Source organism: Ornithorhynchus anatinus, chromosome 2 (genome assembly GCF_004115215.2).
Source record: "Ornithorhynchus anatinus isolate Pmale09 chromosome 2, mOrnAna1.pri.v4, whole genome shotgun sequence".
Classification (NCBI taxonomy): domain Eukaryota; kingdom Metazoa; phylum Chordata; class Mammalia; order Monotremata; family Ornithorhynchidae; genus Ornithorhynchus; species Ornithorhynchus anatinus.
In genome coordinates this window covers 76,786,342-76,800,051 of record NC_041729.1, presented here as the reverse complement: position 1 = coordinate 76,800,051, position 13,710 = coordinate 76,786,342, and positions in this window count along the sequence as shown.

The window sequence follows — 13,710 nt, the reverse complement described above, 5'->3', positions numbered from 1 at the left end:
AAAACGGCTACTGGGATTTGTTTAATGGAATTACTGCTTATTCCAAATATTTAAAGGGGACCCCTAAATCAGACCTTATTTCATCCTGGAGCTGTCCTGTACAAGAAAATTTGTGTTTGTTAACCGATCAATCCCTAAACTGTCTCTCCTGTAATTTGAGTTGCCCCACATTTCTGTAATTCCTCTCCCTTTGTGTCAGCTGACTGAAAAAGAGTATGTGTGCATGTACATATATACACACACACAGGTGTATATTTAATGGCATTTGTTAAGAGCTTACAATGTGTCAAGTACTGTTCTAAGTGCTGGGATAATTAAAAATCAAATCACGTTGGACATAGTCCCCTGTCCTACATGTCCTAAGTAGGATTCAGACAGTCATACTTACTGAGCACTTACTGTGTGCAGAGCACCGTATTACGCATTTGGAAGAGTACAATATAACAATACAAGAAACACATTCCCTGCTCACACGAGCTTACAGTCTAGAGAAGGGAGAATATGTATTGAATGCCCATTTTACAGTTGAGGAAATTGAGGCACAGAGGAGTTAAGTGACTTGCCAAAGGTCACACAGCAAGCAAGAGACTGAACCAGGATTAGTACCAAGGCCCTCTGTTTCCCAGGCCTGTGCTCTTTATACGAGGTGACACTGCTTCCCTATTTTGCCCATGAATCTCCTTTCCCCCTCCTTTAATTAGAATAGTGTCTTTTCTGGCTCCCAGCTGGTCAAACACTGAAAAATGTCTAAAGCCACTCAGTAGTAGAAGTGATGGCATTATTCAAGCACTCAACCTTCCACCCCTATGAAAGGAGGAAAATTTTTCCTCATTATTCCTTACATAAGGAAAGGGGGTGAGGCAGTACCTCTGTATCCATTCTCCTTATTGTTGATGAACAGAAGCATACAATGTTGGGGGAAGAAGGATAAACTCATGTACAACATACAAGTAAAAAAATAATTGCAAGTGACTGCTACGATCACTTAATTTTATTTGCAATGTGGAAAATGAGTATCAATATTCTTAATTTGCCCAGAGAGATCCAGAATAATTGAAATGCTAACAGAGCCCTTAAAGCGTTAGGAAGTTGCTCTGTAAAACGCATTAAACTTCCCAGAATACTTCTTAACCAAGAGTATATTTACAAGTCCAATCTTCATCAGCAGCAGTTTAACCAGAAATGAATTGCAATTAAGAACTGCAATTAACAGAGGGGAAAATTCACCATAAATTCAAACCCTCCTTGCCTCTCCTAAACTTTTTCCACAACACATTACTGAATGCTCACCATGAGGAGTAGATCATTAAAAGTCCTATTTTAGAGACAAAGGCAGCTTGCTTTCTACCAACAAAAAGCTTATATCCTAATGGGGGAGACATGAAATATAGCTCAGATTTACAATATTTAAGGCTCCTGCTGAAGGAATGCAAAGAAAGGCTTTCTGGGGAATTTATATTCTGGTTCCTATTTAGAAACAGAAAACAGCACTTTGTCTTCTGGGAAATGTAGCTTCTTGTGGTAGATTCTTACTCTTCATTCCGTTACCTGATAGTCTCTTAGCTCCTCCTTCTCAAAAAAAAAAAAAAGCTTGAATGTCCATTTGGAACTTAGTAACAGAGCATTGTGGTCAAGGAACATATCTATCAATTCTGTCAAATTGTACTCTTCCAGATGCTTAATACAGTGCTCTGCACACAGTAAGCACTCAATAAATGCCATTAAGTTAAATGTCCAGCCTAAAGAAAATGCATACGCACTTTCATAGTAGTAAAACAATGCCCAGATGAAGCTGGAGTGACTAGAACATTCATTTTGGTCGGGGGAGAGAGTTTCATGGAGAAAGAGGGTGGGATGGCATGTGGTTTGCTGAAAAGGCGGTAGAAGAACTTTTCAAGCTGAGTGATTAACATGAGCAACTATGGAGCAGCAGAGAAATTGAGGGTGTAAGGTGATGAGCAACTTAGCTCAAAATGGTGGGCCACTTGGTAGAGGGTTGGGGAAAAGGGTATTAAGGGGCTTTAATAGTTTAATTGGTAGGTTTCCAAGCAAGGGAATGACATGAAGAGTGAGATGATCCTTGTGACTGTGGAGGATAGAGGAGAAAGGAAAGGAGATCAACAAGGAAACCTTTGCAGTGATCCAGAACAAAGATGGTTAAAGACAGGGAAGGGTAGTGCCCAAGGGAGTAACAAGAAAGAAAGATTATCTGGATTTAGATATAGACTGAATGTGGAAGGTAAGAAATTAGTCACGGAATATACACATGAGGGAATAGAAAGGATACAGATGTCGACAAAGGTTGAAATGGAGTTTGAGAAAGATAGTGAGTTCAGTTTTAAGTACAGAGAATTTAGGATGAGAGAGGAACCCCTGAAATTTTTTCCAAGACAAGCCCATTTCATGACCGAAATTTTTAAGGTCTAGGAAAGGAGATTTATTGGAAATGAAAAAGGCTTCCAGTTTACCAACCTCTGGAAAGATATTATTGTCATCAACATTAAATAGCGTCTCCTAAGCATGGGACTAAACTAGATACTATACAAAATCAATTTAAAAGAGCAGCTCCTGCCCTAAAGACTGTACGTTAAAAGAGACAACAAAATAGCATGCAGAAAAAATGATGTAAAGGGGTACAAGCAGGACCTCCTCTACCAAGGAGGAAATTGAGAGAAAGAGTTCCTGACCCTGACCCACCAAATTGGCCCCATCCAGCCTTTCCACTCCCCAGGGTTTGAAACTTCATGGCTATTCATTTCAAGAGAGACCACAAAAGAAGCAGCAGCAATGAGAGGACATTTCTTGCATTTTCCTGCCATCTTCTCCGGAATTCCTTTCTTCCTAGAGAGAGTTTCCTTTGCCCTTATGTCAAGCTTCCATAGTGTCATGGAGTCTGCATAGTGCCAGCAATTTATGCCCCACTAAGCACCTTCCTTGCTTTGTCCCTCCCAAAGATTAAGCCTTGTCTTAGATAGAAATAAGGGAAGTATGAAAAGCCCAGTACATTCAAGTGTGCTCCTCTAGACCATAAACTTGTTGTAAGCAGGCAACACGTCTACCAACTTTGTTATAATGTACACTCCCAAGCATGTAGTACAGTGCTTTCCATTCTGTAAGAGCTCAGTAAATCAACTGTATTTATTTGTAGCATCCAAACAGCTATCACATTAGTCCAAGAACTTATCCCATCTTGTTTACTGTTTCAGCCTCCTTGGGGACCTTCCTGCCTCCTCTCTCTCCACACTCACTAGGCTGCCCAGATTATTTTTCTACAAAAATGTTCAGGCTACGTTTCCCCACTCATCAAGGACCTCCAGTGGTTGCCCATCCACCTCCACATCAAACAGCTTCAAAGAACTTAATTACCTTGCCCCCTCCTACCTCGCTACTCTCCTACTACAACCCAGCCCTCTCACTTCACTCCTCTAATGCTCATTGTACCTCAATCTCACCTACCTCACTGCTGACCTCTTGCCCAAATCCTGCCTCTGACCTGGAACACCCTCCCTCTTCATATCTGATAATTACTCTCCCCACCTACAAAGCCTTACTGAAGGCATAGCTCTTCTAAGCAGTGGGGTAGATACAAGACAATCCGGTCCCACACTGGACTCACAGTCTAAGTAGGAGGTAGAACAGGTATTGAATACCTATTTTGCAGGTGAGGAAACTGAGGCCAGAGAAGTTTAGTGACTTGCCCAAGGTCACACGGTAGGTTTGTGGTGGAGCTGGGATTAGAACCCAGGTCCTCTGCCTCCCAGGCCCATGTTCTTTCAACTAGGCCACAGTTCACTTCACTATTCTCTTCTTTCCAAGAGTACAAGTGGGTGCTCAGTACATATTATTACTAAAAACCACTACTTTCTCTTTTAAAGACCACTTGGTACCTCTGCTCCTTTCAGTGTCTCAAAGACCACAGTTCTCCCCATCTTCACAACTCTCCTAAGATTCCACCTCCAATGGAAAGTCTTTCCTGATTAATTTAATATAATTTTTATTATTGATTTATTCATTAAGTGCTTACTTTGTGCCAAGCACTGGGCTATGCTCTGGGCAGGTTTACAGAGGCCCATGCTCTATCCCCTAGGCCAAGCTGCTTTTTGAGACTTTAGAAGGTTATCTTAGGAGCAGTGAAGACAGGTGAGAATTAGTAAGTGGGTTGGTTCATGGACTTGTAGCTGCTGTGAAGAGTTTTTGTTGAATCAGAGGTACCCAGAAAGTCAATGGAGGGTTTTGAGGAGTAGAGAGATGCATGCCAGGTAATGTTTCAAGGTGGTTATCTGGGTGGTAGTAAGCTCATTTTGGGCAGGGAATATGTCTACTTACTCAGTTACTTATACTCTCCCAAGTGTTCATAAAGTGTTCTGCACACAGTGAGCTCTCAATATATATCATTGATTGTAGTAGAATTAGAAGGTGAATGGGCTGCAGACAGAGAGAGCAGCAAAAAGGTGGACACATTAGCTACAACATAACGAGAGTTGGCACTAATGTGGAAGTGATTTATGTGGATAGGAAGGGATGAATCAAGATATTTTGTACGGGAAGAACAGGCAGGATTTCGCTATCAGTGGAATGTAAGAGTTGACAGCTAGAAAGCAGGAGTGCAGATCTGAAGAAGGTGGCCATAACAGGCCCTGCAAGCAGCATGCAAGAAGGCACAGAGTTGGAGGTGATATAAAGGATATGTCAAGTAGATTAACCTGGACAAAAACAGCCAAGAACACATCAACTAGAATTCATAAAAAGAGGTCTGGTGAAATGATCATTTGGATAGAGCATCTTGAAGTTGAACCTAGGGAACTTGCTTTCAGGGCAGAGGAGAGTGAAACTTATTAAATTTCACTGACATGGCTTTTTCCTCCCTTTTTCAAAGAGTTGGCTGGAGAAAAAAGCTGGAAAAACATGTTTTATGGGAAGCCAAGTGACACCTTTAGATGTAGCTCTGATGTCCTTTATGAGAAGCAATCCTCAGCCTTCGGCCTGCCTTTCACTTGAATAATTGTAATGGTTGTAATTAGCTTCTGGAGAGAGCTCTCCGGTTATTTTTCACAGGGTAACCACTGGGGATCGAATTTTTCCTAATCACATTGGACCTCCCATGGCTTTTGCTAAATCAAACTTTTGTTTCCAGAACTTGCCTCAACATTCTCAATTTCATTTTTACCCAACTCTCAGCCTCCCTAAAAAGTATTTATTGAATCTCCAGATTCTCTGCTCTTTCTCTATGCTATCATGTGTAAAAGCAAATGACTAAGAGGTCAAAGCCTCTTCCCAAGCTTCTGAGAACTTGATAAGGCCCACAATCAAACACAACTCTCTCTTTGTTAACTTGGGTGGATAGTTCAGCTCACTGTGGAGGGGACTGGTTTAATTTGAGATTTGGAGAAAAATCAGGGCCAATTCCCCATTTTTTGAACCTTTGAAGGTGGCCCCAATGTCCTTACATAAGAAGCATTGAGTGTATTTCAGGAAAATACCCTGAGTTCTTTTCTATTGCCAGTCATCTATCGGCCATTGAAATCCTAACAGAAGGAGCTCAATAATCAAGCAATCACATTTACTAAGCACTGACTGTGTGCAGATCACTATACTAAGTGCTTGGGAGAGTACAATATAACTTTCATTCAATAGTATTTATTGAGCGCTTACTATGTGCACAGCACTGTACTAAGCGCTTGGGATGAACAAGTCGGCAACAGATAGAGACAGTCCCTGCCGTTTGACGGGCTTACAGTCTAATCGGGGGAGACGGACAGACAAGAACAATGGCACTAAACAGCGTCAAGGGGAAGAACATCTCATAAAAACAATGGCAACTAAATAGAATCAAGGCGATGTACAATTCATTAACAAAATAAATAGGGTAATGAAAATATATACAGTTGAGCGGACAAATACAGTGCTGTGGGGATGGGAAGGGAGAGGTGGAGGAGCAGAGGGAAAAGGGGAAAATGAGGCTTTAGCTGCGGAGACGTAAAGGGGGGATGGCAGAGGGAGTAGAGGGGGAAGAGGAGCTCAGTCTGGGAACGCCTCTTGGAGGAGGTGATTTTTAAGTAAGGTTTTGAAGAGGGAAAGAGAATCAGTTTGGCGGAGGTGAGGAGGGAGGGCGTTCCAGGACCGCGGGAGGACGTGACCCAGGGGTCGACGGCGGGATAGGCGAGACCGAGGGACGGCGAGGAGGTGGGCGGGAGAGGAGTGGAGCGTGCGGGGTGGGCGGTAGAAAGAGAGAAGGGAGGAGAGGTAGGAAGGGGCAAGGTGATGGAGAGCCTTGAAGCCTAGAGTGAGGAGTTTTTGTTTGGAGCGGAGGTCGATAGGCAACCACTGGAGTTGTTTAAGAAGGGGAGTGACATGCCCAGATCGTTTCTGCAGGAAGATGAGCCGGGCAGCGGAGTGAAGAATAGACCGGAGCGGGGAGAGAGAGGAGGAAGGGAGGTCAGAGAGAAGGCTGACACAGTAGTCTAGCCGGGATATAACGAGAGCCCGTAATAGTAAGGTAGCCGTTTGGGTGGAGAGGAAAGGGCGGATCTTGGCGATATTGTAGAGGTGAAACCGGCAGGTCTTGGTAACGGATAGGATGTGTGGGGTGAATGAGAGGGACGAGTCAAGGATGACACCGAGATTGCGGGCCTGAGAGACGGGAAGGATGGTCGTGCCATCCACGGTGATAGAGAAGTCTGGGAGTGGACCGGGTTTGGGAGGGAAGATGAGGAGCTCAGTCTTGCTCATGTTGAGTTTTAGGTGGCGGGCCGACATCCAGGTGGAGACGTCCCGGAGGCAGGAGGAGATGCGAGCCTGAAGGGAGGGGGAGAGGACAGGGGCGGAGATGTAGATCTGCGTGTCATCTGCGTAGAGATGGTAGTCAAAGCCGTGAGAGCGGATGAGTTCACCAAGGGAGTGAGTGTAAATGGAGAACAGAAGAGGGCCAAGAACTGACCCTTGAGGAACTCCAACAGTTAAAGGATGGGAGGGGGAGGAGGCTCCAGCGTAGGAGACCGAGAATGATCGGCCAGAGAGGTAAGAGGAGAACCAGGAGAGGACAGAGTCCGTGAAGCCAAGGTGAGATAAGGTATGGAGGAGGAGGGGATGGTCGACAGTGTCAAAGGCAGCAGAGAGGTCAAGGAGGATCAGAATGGAGTAGGAGCCATTGGATTTGGCAAGAAGGAGGTCACGGGTGACCTTAGAGAGAGCAGTCTCGGTAGAGTGGAGGGGACGGAAGCCAGATTGGAGGGGGTCTAGGAGAGAATGGGAGTTAAGGAATTCTAGGCATCGATTGTAGACGACTCGTTCTAGGATTTTGGAAAGGAAGGGTAGTAGGGAGATAGGACGATAACTGGAGGGGGAAGTGGGGTCAAGAGCGGGTTTTTTAGGATGGGGGAGACGTGGGCATGTTTGAAGGCAGAGGGGAAGGAGCCCTTGGAAATTGAGTGGTTAAAAATAGAAGTTAAGGAAGGGAGGAGGGCAGGGGCGATGGTTTTAAGAAGGTGAGAGGGAATGGGGTCCGATAACGGAGTCGGTAGACATGTTCCCTGCCCAAAGTGAGCTTACCGTCTAGAGGCGGAGACAGACATTAATTTAAATAAAATCAGTAACAAAAGAGAAGACCCATAAGTTGTTGAGAAATAAACCCTATACCCGAGACCAACATTATTGAGGATTTTGACCCTTTTCCCTCAGACCCAGTATCAGGGAGCCTGAGACTCAAAGTTCATTGATCCAGTGCCATTTTTGGTAGAGCAAAAGCACCAATTTTTTTTTTTGATACACACTAATCAGGTTGGACACAGTCCATGTCCCAAATGGGGCTCACTGTATTAATTCCCATTTTACAGATGAGGTAACTGAGGCACAGAGAAGTGAAGTGACTTGCCCAAAATCACACAGCAGACAAGTGGCTGAGCTGGTATTAGAACCCACGTCCTTCTGATCCCCAGGCCCATTCTCTATCCACTCGATCACTCTACTTCTCCAACAATTTCAAACATTTAGATGATACATCAAACTCTGGAATGACAATGTAATTAGGTAACACTATCATTTCATGCAGAGATGGATTGGACATGCTGAAGTTAGAATAATCCATTAAAACAAATAAGTAGTTCTTCCTGTTTAAACCCTTGCCTATCTCCTAGATCAAAATGACCTATTGGTATGAACTAATTATCCTCAACGATACCACCGTAAGGTAAGAGGGGAGCAAGTATTATCCTTATGCTATCTAATTGCATTCATTAAAAAGGGAGAGGAAAGCATCAACTCCACTGAAGTGTGATTCAGTGACTGTAGTTGTGGAACCACCACAATAATGCCACATTTGACTTGGAGCCTTACACAACAGCAAGTGGCAAAACAGTAACCCAACAGCAATCCTACAAGTGAGTCTTTTTAATAGCCTCAAATATCTATGCTCACCTTAACACAGCATCCATCAGTAGATCACGTATAGAGACTGCAAGACAATAGGACACTCAACAGCTTCTTCATCGAGGGCTGAAACTGCGGTGACTGAAAACAAAGAACAGAAACACTTTAAGGGTTTAAGGGCAAATTGCAAGTGGAAATTAATAATGATAATTATGGCATTTGTTAGGCACTGACTCTTTGCCAAGCACTGTACTAAGCACTGGGATAGATATAAGATAGGTCAGACGCAGTTTCTGGCCCATACTGGGCTGTCAGCCTAAGTAGGTGAGAGAACAGGTATTGAATCCTCATTTTACAGATGAAGAAATTAAGACGCAGTTAAGTAATTTACCCAAGGATACGCAGCAGGCAAGTGGCAGAGCTGGGATTAGAACCCTTTCCTCTCCATCCAAACTGCTATCACATTAATACAATCACTCACTCATCCTATCCTGCCTGGCTTACTGCAGCAGCCTCCTTGCTGACCTCTCTGCCTCCTATCTCTCCCCTCTCCATCCGGTCCATACTTCATTTTGCTGCCCAGATCATTTTCTACAAAAACATTCAGGACACGTCAGTCTGCTTCTCAAAAACCTCCAGTGGTTGCCCATCCAACTCCACATCAAACAAAAACTCAACATTGGCTTTAAAGCACTACACCATCTTGCCCCCTCCTCACCTCGGTACTCTCCCTCCACAATCCAGCCTGCACACTTTGCTCCTCTACTGCTAACCTCTCTCTCTCTGCCTCGATATCACCTCTTTTATCACCGACCTTTAGCCGATGTCCTGCCTCTGGCCTCAAACTCCTTCCCTCCTCAAACCCGACAATTACTCTCCCCCATTTCATTCATTCATTCAATAGTATTTATTGAGCGCTTACTATGTGCAGAGCATTGTACTAAGCGCTTGGAATGTACAATTCGGCCACAGATAGGGAGCCTTATTGAAGGCACATCTCCTCCAAGAGGCCTTCCCAGACTAAACTCTCCTTTACTCTTGTACCACTACCTTCTGCATACTCTGACTTGCTCCTTTTGCTCTTTCCCACTCCCAGCCCCACAGCACTTATGTACAGATTTGTAACTTATTTATTTGTATTGATGTTTGTCTCCCTCTAAGGTCTGATTACCTTGTATCCCCCCAGTGCTTAGAACAGTGCTTTGCACATAGTAACGGATAAGGGACAGTGGAAGATGTCCTTCCACACAAAGATGATTTTATTAGAAAGACTAATGTTAATTCACTTCCACACTGCATACACACAAAGTTCCTTTTTGGCAATGCCAGTGCATTTGTTATGTATATTCAGAACCAGTTCCACTAAATTTCTTTGTTTTAATGGTATTTGTTAAGCACGTACTATTTGCCAGGGACTGTACTAAGCGCTTGGGTAGATAAAAGCTAATCAGGTTGAACACAGTCCCTGTCCCCCATGAGGCTCACAATCGTAATCCCCATTTTACAGATGAGGTAACTGAGCCACAGATAAGTAAAGTGACTTGCCCAGGGTCACAGAGCAGGAAAGTGGCAGAGCTGGGATTAGAACTCAGGGCCTCTGATTCCCAGACATGTGCTCTTTCCACTAATAATAATAATGGCATTTGTTAAGTGTTTACTAAGTGCCAGGCACTGTATTAAGCACTGGGGTGGATACAAGCAAATCAGATTGGACACAGTCCATGTGCCATGTGGGGCTCATAGTCTCAATTCCCATTTTACAGATAAGGTAACTGAGGCACATAGGAGTGAAGTGACTTGCCCAAGGTCACACAGCAGACAAGTGGCAGAGCCAGCATTAGCACCCATGACCTTCTGACTCCCAGGCTAGTGCTCTATCCACTAGGCCATGCTGCTTCTCAATTACAAACCTTTTGAAGGAAATGATCATATCTTTATCGTACTCTCCCAAGTGCTTAGTACAGTGCTCTGTGGAAAGTAAGTGCCCCAGAATACCACTGCCGGATTGATTGATCTTGCTTCTACCTCCGTCTCATAATCTTCATGAAGACTCTGCATGAGGTGAGATACCTAATTCTTGGCTGCTACAAAGCAGTCTGCTCTGTCCTCTACTGCTGACTTCAATCATCTACTGCTAATAATAATAATAATGTTGGTATTTGTTAAGAGCTTACTATGTGCCGAGCCCTGTTCTAAGCGCCAGGGTAGAGACAGGGTAATCAGGTTGTCCCACATGAGGCTCACAATCTTAATCCCCATTTTACACGTGAGGTAACTGAGGCACCAACAAGTCAAGTGACTTGCCCAAAGTCACACAGCTGACAGGTGGCGGGGCCGGGATTAGAACCCATGACCTCTGACTCCTAAACCTGTGCTCTTTCCACTGAGCCACGCTGCTTCTCTAAATCTTTCCTTTCTTCTCCATCCAAACTGTTAGCATGCTAATCAAACCATTTATCCTATCCCGTCTTGATTTCTATATTAGCCTCCTTGATGACCTCCCTGCCTCATATCTCTCCCCACTCCTGCCTATAGTTCACATTGCTGCCCAGATTTATTTGTTTTTAATAAAACCTTCAGTCCATGTTTCCGCACTCCTCAAAAACCTCCAGGGGCTGCCCATCCACCTCCACATCGTACAGAAACTCTTTTTCATCAGCTTTAGAGTACACAGTCACCTTACCCCTCCTACCTCACTTTGCTACTCTCTGACTACAACCCAGTCCACACTGAAAACTGGAATTTTGAGATTTTTAAAAATGACCCAACTATACTCATTCTTACTTCTGCAAGAAATTTTAAGTTTGCTTTATCTTGTTATATGCATATACTGCATACATAAAATGAAGGTGAACCCAAAGAGAATTTAGTTTCTTGATGTTTCCTTATTTTCACACTTAAAATTCATTTTAAGCTACAAAATTGTTCTTCAGAATTCAGGTTTTGATGCATTTAAAAAGTGGTCATTTTAAAAATAAACTCAAATGGATATATGAAAATGTAAGCACTGGCTATTTGAAAATCACATTCATTCATTCAATTGTATTTATTGAGTGCTTACCGTGTGCAGAGCAATGTAATAAGTTCTTGGGAGGTTACAATACAATAAACAGATGCATTCCCTGCCCACAGTGAGCTTACAGTCAAAATGGGGAGATGAACATTAATATAAATAAATTATAGATACATACATAAGTGCTATGGGGCTGGATGGGGGGAAAGGGGGAAGAAAAAAGAGAGCAAGTCAGAGTGATGCAGAAGGGAGTAGGAGAAGAGGAAAGGAAGGGACTCCTGGAGGAGATGTGCCTTCAATAAGGCCTTAAAGTGGGGGAGGGTAATTGTTGGATTTGAGGAGGGAGGAGATATCGTGGGTATCCTAGAAATTATTGGTCCAGACTAAGGGTGGTTCAAACCTATGAGACTGTGACTTGGTTGGGAGAGACTAGAGATGGAAGAGGTTGAAAATAAATGCCAAAGCTGTTAGCAAGTTCTCTATGGACTTCACTTACTCGTGCTATTAATCAATCAATCAATGGCATTTATTGAGCACTTACTGTACTGAGCACCTGGGAGAGTATAATCCAACAGAATTAACAGACATGTTCCCTGTCCCCATGTTCTCATGGCACAAAAAATAATTGGCTATAGAGACTAAAATACTCAGATAAAGTTGTCAGGGAAATCATGCCAATTTTCAGCAAAAAACCCCACCAGAAACCAAAATACCAATGATCAAGGAAAAAACGTAACAAAGAGGTTGTCGTGGTCTATTTATTCTATTCATTTGCAGGACCACACACATGCAAAAACTGCCGCTTCCCTCATCATCTGTGTGAAATGTACTTAAGAGCTCACTGAGATGTCTAACACTAGAAAATGTGTAAAGAGTAATCCCTTTGGAAGTATGATGATAACCCTAGGCAATGCAGCCTTCTTTGTTAAGTGAAATGGAGTGCAAGTATCTGGGAAATTTAGGTCAGTCTAAGGAGAGAGTAATATAGAAAAAGAATCCATTTCTGTTTGAACTAGCCAGACTGGCTCCCTCAGCTGCCACAAATTCCTCTTTGCTTGGTTTGTAGAACTGGCTTATGTGAACGACCAGTGAGTATAAGCACATTTTTTCCCCATGACGCTCCTTTATGTTCTCACACAGTTGTTCCAAACTCATTTAAAGATGTGTGAGTCTGTCTCTTTTTACACTGGATCCTGTTTTCAAAACCCTGAATCTAGAGATTAATTTTTCCTTCCCCTCCCCCCCCAAAAATTTCATATACAAATCTACTTTTGGTTTGCAAAGGACTATTATGCACAACTGATCTTTCACTGTCAGTGGGCAAAGGTATTCTTTTCAGTGCTTGTTCCTGAGCTTCTTCTCAAGCTATTCTCTTCCTGAAGACCTCTCCCTTAAGAAAGGAAGCAGTCAAGAGACAGGCAGTAGGATTTGTTGAGCGCCTACTATGTGGAGAGCACTGTACTAACTGCTTGGGAGCAAACAATACAACAGAGTTGGGAGAAACATTCCTTTCCCACAATGAGCTTACAGTCTAGAAGGATAAACATAACAGTCCTTTAGACTGACCCTAAAGGAGTCAGTCTAGTTGGTATGTGTTGTGAATAAGGAAAATGAAAAAAAACTATTCTAACTAAAAAGGAGAGAAGCTTGCTGCCTTCAGATCTAGCACTTATAACACCTCTCCATCTGTAAGTTATTTTAACATCTTTCTTCCACTCTAATCCGCAAGCTCCTTATGGGCAGGGATCATGCCTACCTACTCCATTGTATTGTACTACTCTCGTAAGAACTCAATAAATACTGTTCATTGATTGCTCTAAGAACACTTTTTTCCCTAACAAACTCTGGAATAATTATGGTGGAACCAATATGGAACTAAAATATTGAGTGCCTCTGAATGGTCATTTAAATGTCAATATAGAGTAACTCCGAGGTGCCTGGGAAGGGGGCATAACGTTCCAGAGAATGTCGCTTGCAAAAGCAGTCATATCTGTACTTGGCACCAGATGCACACTGAAGATTTGGTCCAATTTGGGCATCTTGGATGGGGGGGTGGGAAGAGTGAGGGAGAAGAGAGAAGGAAGAGAGGAAGTGAACTTTCCAAGCACCCAGGACAGGGTACCTTATCAATTGGACAGTCAATTAAATGTTACTAATACTGCAGCGTGGCCAAATGGGCACAGCAAGGGCCCGGGAGTCAGAAGGACCTGGGTTTTAATCTCAGATCTGCCACTTGCCTGCTGTGTGACCTTGGACAAGTGACTTCACTTCTCTGCCCCTCAATTACCTCATTCTGTAAAATGGGGATTAAGACTGTGAGTCCATGTGGAACA